Consider the following 11449-nt stretch of genomic DNA (forward strand, 5'->3'; position numbering starts at 1 on the left):
AACATGGAAACTACTCCTCCTACAATCACAGAAGCCCAAGTCGCTACCAAGGAGAATCTACCTGCTCCTCCTTCTCCTCCAGCGGTGACTGTCACCGTCCAATTGGACGAGCAGCATCCAGCAGAAGATCTCTATGAACGTCGTCGCCAGCTCAACCAGAAGAGGGCGTTTAGCGTCAGCGCCTCGCTAACTCCCTACAAGAATAACAAGGCGACAACTACGACTACTCCAACTGCGATCTCCGCAGTGTGATCAACGTTGGGCGCGATGCGCGCAACATCATCATCTCAAGAAGAAAGGAACGGGAGGAAGTTGAGGCATACATCCCTTCTTCCAACTACCGCATCCCGCCAAAGGCTTCCGCATCTTTCAAGAAGTACAAGCTGGCAACAACCAGTACCCGTCCTCAGAGTAAACCACGCACCCAGCATCAAGCTGAATCGTCTCAGAGCGGAAATAGGACCAATAAAGTACTGCTACGCAAGTGCTTTATCCACCCAAAGAGCTCTCACACAATCTTCCAGTGTGACTCACTCCGCAAGGCCCTTGGGGCACCTCTCCTAAAGGAAACACCACCAATAAATCTAGTCGACCTTTGCGTCGACTAGTGGTACTAGTCGACCATCATATCGACTAAGTTCTTTTTTTCGAATAAGTCTTATTCAGTCATATAAACCATTGCTCACGTCCAACGAGCAAGGGGTAGGTCTTAAGAGTCAAAGTCTGTCACTTTACAGTTATTGTAATTTCGACAAATCCAAATAAAATTGATTTCTCCTATATCGACTACTTGGCTCTCGCTCACACGACCAATACCCCACCTCGAAAGTCTTGCTCAGCATTAGAGCAGCTATCGAGTAGTTTTTATGTTTCTCAATCCAGTGTTTTTTTGACATTTACGTCTTGGGTAACCCGACGGGGTTCATACCTAACAGTTCTGTCCTAAAAGACACTCTAGTCCTCCGGTAGGACACCCTACTCGCCCTGCTCGAGTAGGTCTTGGATACTCTTTTGGCACCTTCATCTTGGGCAACCCGACGGGGTTAGTACCTAACAGACTTGCCCTAAGAGTTACTCCAGTCCTTGGTTAAAAGGACACCTTACTCGCCTTGCTCGAGTAAGTTTTGGATATCTTTCTGACATTTACGTCTTGGGCAACCCGACGGGGTTCGTACCTAACAGTTCTGGCTTAAGGATTACTCCAGTCCTTAGTTAAAGGACACCTTACTCACCTTGCTCGAGTAAGTTTTGGATATCCCTTCGACATTTACGTCTTGGGCAACCCGACGGGGTTCGTACCTAACAGTTCTGTCTTACGGATTACTCCAGTTCTTGGTTAAAAGGACACCCTACTCGCTGGCTCGAGTAGGTCTTGGATACTCTTTCAGCACCTTCATCTTGGACAACCCGACGGGGTTAGTACCTAACAGACTTGCCTTAGAGTTACTCCAGTCCTCAGGTAGGACACCTTACTCGCTCTGCTCGAGTAAGTTTGGGATGTTTCTAGAATATTCACGTCTTGGTTAACTCGACGGAGTTCAATCCTAACAGTCCTATTCTAGAAATCAATCCAGTCCATTAATAGGACATACTACTCGATACGATCGAGTAGTTTGGGCCATTTTCGTAAACAGCTGCATACTATCTGGGTAACCAAACAAAGTCTATCCTAAATGGTCAATTACGAAAACCCCTCAAGGATTACAAATAAGTTCTTGATACTCTAAAATAAGTTGACACAAGTTTCCCGCTTACTTAGTTTACTATGGGGAATCTCTGTTACAGAATCTTTCTGCCTCGAGTACTTGACGGGTACTACTCGCTTGCTTGAGATGCAAAAAGGACTCCTGTTCTCCCTTAGTAATCTAAGTATTTGTCGAGAGCTTCCTGTCTTCTTATCTATCGAGAAACTTCTTAAAAACTCCTAAATACTCAATAAGAGTTCTCCCCCCATTTGAACAACAAAGTTCATATTAGCCGTGTGCTAATTGAAAATTTTTCCTCTAAAAAGGAAATTCATACTAAGCTACGGCTTCTCACACCTTTAAGTGCTATTCCCACTTGGTTAATCCCGCAGGATTCAACCCTAACCGGTCAGCACTATGGTTATGATTCAGAAACGTACAAACTCGATTTGATTCAAGAATATGTTGCCTCCTAAGGCACCCACGGATACAATGCATCGTATCTACTATTATGACTGAGTGGGCCCGATGCTGGCTACACTCAGAACCCATGAGTATAACTACTCGACACATTAAGGGATTCCACAATCCTAACAAGTACTTGACTTTACACAAACATCCAGCATTTGTTTAAAGTACTTCTGGCTCACACGCCAACTCAAATACAAGAAAAGCTTAAGGAGACTCTGCTCTGCTCAAGGCTTCTACAATCTGATCAGCCACCCCGGAAGTTTCCGCCAAGTACTGATGGAACTGATCATCAGTACAATCAGCCTTGGCTCCTCGTCCAAGAGCATCCGGACGAGTGGTTGGCTAATAAGATTTCACCAGCCCAAGTACGTGACCTACATATTGGCAGGTAATGTGGGAAACAAACCTCTCGAAGGCCCCAGGCACCCTGCGAAGCCTCCTGGCCAGCGTGAGTGGTTCATCTCCATCTCTAACTGGGATATCCATGGCCTCGGCTACCTCCAGGGCGGCATCTTTGACTTCTTTCAGCTCCACGAGCTCACGCTGCATCGAGTCTCGAGACTCTGACAACGTCTTGAGTTGTTGCAGCATCGATGCTGCCTCACGGTCAGAGTCCTCCTTGATCTTCTTGAGCTTCTCTATTTCATCTGCATTTCGATACATAAGAATCTTTAAATCTAGTACCAAGCTTTCCTGAATCTCTAAAGATTTGGCACAAGCTGCGTACTCGATAGAAAGAAAATCTTATAAACACTAAGCAGATCTACTAGTCGAGTGCATATCAAATACTAAAGAGTAACCTTTCTTAGATTGGGAAAGCTTTTTCAGCTTCCCCTCAAGAGCAGTCTTCTTAGATGAGAGCGTCTTAACTCTCTCTTTGAGAGCATTTAGCTCTGTCTCATCTGGCGTCTGGACACCCTTTCGTCCTAGTGCCTCCTGCAAAACAAAAAGATCAGCATACTACTCGATCTTCTATAAAAGTACTCGAAGTATTCGACTACTTACCTCCAGCAGCTTAAAAGCATGCTCCACCTTCTCTCGCGACAAATCACTTCCCAATGTGACTTGGGAAGTACTCGCCACAACTACAGCCTTCTTGGGCACTTCTTCAATCCTTCCTACAGTATTCCCCATGTTTTGGGAATCTAAAGGAAGAACATGCTACTTAATTACATTAAGAGCAAACAAAAGGATACCTTCTACAAGGCATTACAAGCTTACCTGCAGGGGTCTCCACAGGCTGTTTATCATCGCCTCCCTCAGGAAGCTTCTCGCCTTCTCCTTCTTCTGGAAGCCTGCCGCTTCCACCATCCTCTGGGATTTCCTCATTGGCCCTCTCCAAGTTCGACAATGGAGAATCCAGAAGCATAGCGTTGGCCATTGCCTCTGCATCATGAGTACTCATCTCAGGAGTACTCGGGGGCTTCTCCAGCCCTGGCTGAGAATCCGAGTGGCTCTCAGCCCCCACATCCTTTCCCAGGACTGCATCTCTACAAAGACAAAGTAGTTACAAACTACTAGATTCAAAACAGATCCTACACATATAAGTTCTAAAGAACTTACGCAGGAGCTCTTATTAGGGCAAACTCCTTGATGCAAAATTTGCGGGCAGGCTTTGCGATCATGGCCAGCTTACCCGCATCGACTGTCTTATTTATATCGGAACTACTCGCTGAATGAGTAGCCCCGATCCCACTTGATGGGTCCACTATGGTGGAGGGCACAGTTTGTCCCACCGCAGTATCATCCTCAGATGGTGAAGTCCATGGTATCTTAGCCGCCGGACTGGGAAAAACAAAAACACAAATCAAAACTTGCAAATCAACAACTAGAAAGTACTCGATTGCAAAATAACTAGCTATTTACCTGTCGCTAGTAGTATGGGAGGAGCTGTTACGCTTCCTCGCCATTGACCGAGTACTCCTTGGGTGCTCGGTCTGGGCATCAGCATTTGGAGTGGGGCTGTGCTCCCCATCACTCCTTTCCCCAGACGTTGCCTCATCTACACAACCAAATCTGGATATCAGTACTGTTTATATGAAATCTCATATGAGCTGTGACACCTCAGGTGTCTAGCTGCTAAATTAGGGTTTAATGTGTGGATTTGGTGCTTATTATGTTTCATAGTTAAAAATTATTCTATGCAAAACTAAGGGTATTTTGGTAATTATGAAAAATTATAAATACTTTCTTGCAAAAAGTTTTGGCTTGAAAAGTAATTTCAACTTGTTATGGGCCTTATTGCAAATATGCTAAAAATATTTACTTAGTAGCATTATTGCATTCTAGCCGAAAAATACTATATTTTTGCTATTAAAAAGTATTTGTTTCCTTAATGGAATAATGTTCTTTTGAAATTATAAAAATATTTTCAAAACCTTTGATCTAGTGAAAATTTACATAACATGAAAGTTGTAGATCTTGAAAAATTGTACAACTTTCATGTTGGGCACTTTTTCATTTGAGCCCTAGATTAGTGGGGAATTTTAGTTTGCAGTTAGCCCCTTGAACTTTCCGGTAATTGCAAAAAGACCCATCCACAGTTTCTTCAACCTCGGGCTACCAAGAAACAGAGGGCGCCGCCGCCGCCCTTTGCCGCTGGTTCCCCGGCACAGCGGCTGCCCCAGGCCGCCAACTGATGTGCCGGTGAGCCTCCTCGGCCCCTCCTCAATCCAATCCCCCTTTTACGGCGCCTCCTTTTCCTCTCCCCGATGCCTGCCGCCACCGCCGCCCCTGTTTGAACTCCGATGAGCTCAACCGCCGCCGGTTTCACCTCCCCGTGCCGCTCTGCCGCCTCCACGCGTTGCGCGTGCAACACCGCCGCCTTTTGCGCCGCCTCTACTGGCATCCTTGCGCAGCGCCACGCCGTCCCGCAAGCTCCTTGACCCGCCACTTCGCCGCCTGCCCATGGCATTGCCACCACCGCCACGGGAGCTCGCCCACAAGCTCCGATGAGCTCATCCCTTGCTTATCTTCTCCCTCCTGAGCCTATAAATAGCCCTCACCAGCCTCTACCGATGGCCATCCACCACCACCGCCCTCCCTCACATGTTCGGCAACCTTGGTCCGCCGCCAACCAGTCACCACCATCCCTCCCCAACCACCACAACCCCTCAGAAAGCTTCACTGAGACCTAGTGAAGCTAATCCCCCTCCTCTCATCGGTGTTCCCCTACGGGAACCTCGCCGTTGACAAGCACCCCCGCCACCACGATCTGCGCCACCGTCGACGACCCCCTTCACAGCCACCCCGCGCCCATCCCCGCACACCAACAGGTGCGCCTTAACCCCCTCTTGCTCTCTGACCATCCCTCCCTCGCCGTCGGCGACCCTCCTCGCCGGGATCCGGCCACCCTCCCCTGTTCCCCTTCCCAAATCCGGCCAAGGGCCTATTTGCAAGGAATCTTTGATTCCAGGGACCTATCTATAAAGAAAAAGGTTCTTTTTATTCCTTTTCCAGCAAACTTTGAAAAATTCTAGTAAATGCTAGAAAAATCAGAAAAATGTCAAATTAATTTTGTTTTGTTCCTTGTGAGTAACTCTATATGATGATGTGGTGAGTTTGCTATGAAACCTTGTGTAGTAAGTTTTAAAAATAAAATTAATTTATAGGTCTTTCAAACTTGGATCTTTTATTTTGGGAGTTTATTTCAAATAAGCTTTGAATATGTGATCTTTGAAGCATGTTAAACTTTTCAAAAGTTTTCAAAACATATTAGTAGATTTTAATTCATGATTTTAAAACTTTCTTCTCTAAATTGCTTATATTTTTTTAAAAAGATGTATTAAAAAAAATCTTTCTGTGGTTTATTTTGAAATAAAAACCCCTTCTTTCATGTTATTTTATGGAGTTCTTTATGTTCCTTTTTACTCCATAAATGACTGCCCAGTAGATAAAAATAAATGGTTGTTTGCTTGATTTAAGTTTTAACTCTTTAGTGAAGGAAAGCTATACTCAAGCACTTCACTAATTTACTTTATTGCATTGCATATAGAAATAATATCGCTAGTCAACGGAACGCACGGATTTATCCAGGAACTAGACAGGATATTTCTGTAGCCCAAGCAATATTATGGAATTAACTGAAGTCTTGAACATCAAGTCAGAAGAATCTAATCTACTGACTTTATATACATCACAAAAAGGCAAGCCCCTATGCACAATCCTATTATTTTATGCAACTTTTTATACCTATTTTCTTGTGCATTTAAGTTATTGGAGTTGAATGAAAACCTAGATGCATAAGCTTAGGTACCTGTTGATTGAACACTAGAAATAGAGTTCGACTAGATGCTATGCTAATAGGACTGGTAAAAGTCGAGTGATTGTCTGTCACCCGCTAGCTTTGTAGAAGTTGTTTGATTATTTCCTACAATCACTATAAGGATCATGGACGGATTTGTTGAAGTCCGTCTGTGTTGATGAACTTGATAAGGCCGCAATGTGTGGTAGCGGTGGTTAAGCGTTTGAAAGTACTAGCCACATGCCTTAAATATGGTACGCGGCAAGCCTAGTAACTGATCGGCCCAGCAAGTGGACTTTACCCCACTCTCTCATAGAGATAGGAAGTTAAATTATAATTAAAGTTTATTTTATATTGCACAACAAACCACGGGTACAGAGAAGAGCGGTTCTCTGTAGTTGGGGAGAGTGGCCCTGTCCATGAACCGGAATGAGAAGCAAGCGGTTGCTTGGGAGTGACTCGTCAGTGCTCCAAGTGTGTATGCTAGTTTTATCCTTGCAAGGTGGAAATTCGATTCAGAATCGTCTGTTTCTCGCGGAAATTGAGACTGCTTAATCTCTTTGCCACATAGAGTAAGAACTGGAACAAAGATGATACTCAATCTTGTTGGATGCAAATAATTTCTCCTACCATGTTTGTATAGATAGGTGCAAATCTAGAATGGCTAATCGAACTAGAATCTGAAAGCTAAAACTTGGAATTAAGGACCTATTCTTTATTGCTTTTCAGCAAAAGAAACCCCAGAGCTTTCACAAACTTTGCATGTCTAGTTAAAAGGGATGTTATATACCCTTAAGACGGGTCAGCCTTGCTGAGTATTAGTATACTCAGTCCAATATACTCAGTCTTACTTCTAACTTTGTTTTCAGGTAATTTGGTGAGATTGACATCATGTACGGGCTTCATCATGATGTCATATATTGATGCTAGTTATCGTTTTCTTTCCCGCTGTTTATAAAACTCTGAAGAATTTATCTACTTCAAATCTCTGAGGTACCCTATTTGAATTCTCAAATTCAGTTTATAATTGAAGTTTGTATTATAAAATTTATGGTTATTGTAATCTCTGGGCTCAACTTCGAGTGAGGTATGTTGTTTCGATCCGAAATCAAGTGGTTTTATCGGGATTTTACCCGACAAACTGTCAAATTATTCTGTGTTAATTGCGTATTAACCATTTTAGGAGTATTAGTGATGGTTTACGCATTTAATCCAGATTAATTCTGGCGGTTCTGCCACATGAGCATACCAAGATTTGATTAGCAGATCGAGGAAATTAGAACAACAAAAGGGCGAACAAATGCCTGGTAGCGAAGGACTACTCTTAAAGCGATCCACGTCCTCCTACAGAAAGCAAATCCTATCAGTTTTATACTATGGTAAAGTACTCGATTTCTATGAATCGACTACTCTTATCAAGTACCTGTTTCGGTGGATTCGCAACAGAAAATGTACCAGGAACAATTGGGATATTATTTACATTCTTCAGAAGTCGTTGCATTCGACTAAAAACTACATCATCCGAGATTTCTTCCTTCGAGTATCTTGACGGATCAGTTGTTCCCTGATACTGGAATCCAAGCGATTCCCGAGCCTGCAATGGCTGGATTCTTTGCTTCATCCAGTCAAACATGACTGTTTCCCCAGTCAACATACTTTGCCTTAAAATGGCAATCCGCGCGAGTAGTTCAGAGATTTGACTCTCGTCGGCTGGTTTTTTATTCCACTCGGGCCATTGGATTGGAGGGCCGGGAGTAATGGATGGAAAACTTCTCGATTGGTTCTTGACATAGAACCACTTGGGTTTCCATTCGATTACTTTATTACTAAGGTCATAAGGGATATACACTCTATTCTTCCTTTGCCTAAGTTGGAGACCCGCGCCCCCTACTACATCTAAGACGAATCTATTGGGCTGCGGTTTCAAATGAAAAAGAAAGTGAAAGAGCTCAAAATGGGGCTCGATGCCTAGAAAAGCTTCGCATAAATGCACGAAGATGGAAATATGGACAAAGGAACTTGGGGTCAGATGATGCAACTGGATCCTGTAGTAGCGCAAGAGTCCAGAAAAGAAAGAAGAGCAAGGAAACCCCAATTCGCGTTCCAAGTATGAGGTGAAAGCAGCGATTTCCCTCGTATTTTCATACGTATGATCTGAACCCAAGGCAGGACGCCATTGGATAACAGATTTGGGAACTAAAAGACCCTGCGACACCAGAGAGTCTAAGTTAGATTGAGAACACTTACTTGTGTTCCAACCCACATCACGAGTTGGCTCTGCAGCCACACCCTTCCCCTTGGTCTCTTTCTTGGGGGGCCATCGGGAAATCTACGGATCGCTTCACGCGCATACACTGGCGGAAATCCTAGGGCGATAGTGGGGAGCAAAGGGAAACAAGAACTTTGGATCTGGGAGCTCGAGAATGAAAAGACAGATCTGAAGTAGTAAAAACAAGTGGCGGCCGGTGGGGTAAAACCTAAGTTACCGCTTCATTTTATAATGGCGGTGGCAACATGGTAAAAACACCAAACAGGCCAACAATCCATTGCAAATCGCGGAAATAATGGGATTTAAAAGAGACATTCCTTTTTCTGAGATTACATTCTGGAAAAGAAAACACTCACATCCCTAGTCGACTACTCGACATCCTTTTCCTTAACTAGGATTACATTCCAAAACAAGGATAAGTACTCGACATAGTACAACTACTCGACATTACAACTCGAGTATTTTTTACATAACTTTACAAAATGACTCGGGTCTGCACGCACACTTCTTGGCTTCCTGAGAAGCATGCTGCAGCTAGATCGGCCCAAGGCCGTGACAAAGTACAAACTTATTATTCCCATTTCGGGAATAAAGATATTCGTATTCAGGGAGATAAGCTACAAGAGTATGGAGGCAAATTACAGTTATCACCTCGCAAGTCCTCTTGTAGCATCTTGCAGAGAAATTTCTCTTTCTCCCTAAACACTTTGTGGCAAGATCAAGCATCCCCGCCAGAGATGTCAGTTCTTAGGCACCTAGAAATAGGCAACCCCAAGGATGTGACACAACTAGACTCAACCCAGCGACCCCAAAACTGCCTCATTGGAAGATTGAAGGGCATGATGTCCAGCATGGATTCGACGAGGGCATTAGGGACGCAGGAGGAGGCAGCGGAGACTTCTCTTGTCACTCGCAAGTTCTCTTCTAGCATCTTTTGTTGCAAAGAACTACACAAATCTTAGGAGGGCGAGAGCAAGAACACCAAGGAAAAGTAATGGTCGCTACACTTTGGTGCTTCTGGTAAATGCCTCTCCCCTGCCTTTTATAGCCACAAGGAGACTTGCTGAAGGAGAACCCGTGAATCAATAGTGCACGTTTCACGGACGCATTCATGACAGCATTCACGGACGCAGTCAAAGCTACAATAATGCAGATTCTCCAAACAGTAACATCTCATGTGAGCACTGAATAAAGAGCCGTACATCCCGAGTTTTATTCCTGAAATTATTTCGGGTGCAATCAGTGTGGCGGATCCAATTGTATCATTTTTCTGGGATTTTACCCGAAAAAGAGGTCTTTTCGGATTCCGGATTTGATGAATCCTGCAAATAATCTGAAGGATAAAAATCTGATGTCACAACTTAAATCCTTAATTCCAAATCTACGCTCGGGGGCTACTCGCAGCAAAAGGAATTTTGATTTAAGGCTCGGGGGCTGCTGGATATAGGCATCAGAGATTTATTTTTCAATTTTTTTTAGAAAATAGACTGAAGTGACCCTCAGCCTGATTCTGCGATTCAACATAAGGCTCGGGGGCTACTCCATATTGAGCGCAAGTACTTCGCGCACCATATATGATCAAGATTTCAGGGCTTGAGCACCTCACAGCCTCGAAGCAAACGGAAGTACTTGAAGGACTACTCGACGTATTTGAAGGAAGGACCAGAAGCAACCAGAAGGATGTTTTGACTACTTGAAGTACTCGAAGACGCCCAGCCAAGTACTCGATGCCTGCAGGACTCGGCTACGAAGAGCTCGGGGGCTTGTCAGACCCGGGACAGCGAGACTGCTTATAGACATAGAATGTTCTAGAGTAACGGATAGCTCATGGATGTACCTTACCTCTTTTGTAACTACACAAATAGGCATAGAACTAGCTGCAGTACAAAGGAAACTACCCAATTCTGTTGTAGTAGGACTCCAACTGTACTCGGCTAGGACTTTCCATGTAACCCTGCCCCCCCGGATATATAAGGGCGGGCAGGGACCCCCTCCAAACAATTATCAACACCTAAGGCAATACAAACCACACAGGACGTAGGGTATTACGCAAACTCGCAGCCCGAACCTGTCTAAATCTTTGTGTTCCTTGTACCATCGAGTTCTAGAGCAGCCGATCCCTACCTACAAACCCTACTGCTAAGGGTATCCCTGAGCAGGCTTGGCGGTAAACACCGACAGACTAATCATGAATGGAATCATTTACGTCTCCAAGATTTTAAATCTGTGGCAGACTACAATCACGCTGTTCACAAAATTTGCTCTAAATTGAAGTTTTGCGAGAAAGAGCCAACAAGAGAAGACACTCTCTACTATGCTTCCACCTGATCGAGTATTGCAACAGCAATATAGGGCTAAAAATTTCGAGGTTTATTCGAAGCTTATTCATACATTGTCTCAAGCAGAAAAACATGATGAACTTCTTATGAAGAATCATCATAAGCGCCAATTTGGTTCGGCGCTTTTGCCTGAGGTTCACAATGTACAGAAAAAGGCTAAGAATAAAAAGTTCAATGGACCCACTCCAAAGAACACCTCTGGTCAATGCAAACATAATATAAAGCAAAGACCTAATTCACACAAGTGGAAAAGAGACAATGCGAGATCCAAGAAAGACAACAAGTGTCACAGATGTGGTGATTTCTTGCATTTTGCTAAGGATTGCCGTGCACCAAAGCATTTGGTTGCATTATACCAAAAGCCTTTAAAGGAGGGCAAGCAAGCAGGAGATAAAAGATATGAAACACACTTCAATCTTACATCTGAGGCTACCCCAAAGGA

Source organism: Panicum virgatum, chromosome 2N (genome assembly GCF_016808335.1).
Source record: "Panicum virgatum strain AP13 chromosome 2N, P.virgatum_v5, whole genome shotgun sequence".
NCBI classification, from domain to species: Eukaryota; Viridiplantae; Streptophyta; class Magnoliopsida; order Poales; family Poaceae; genus Panicum; species Panicum virgatum.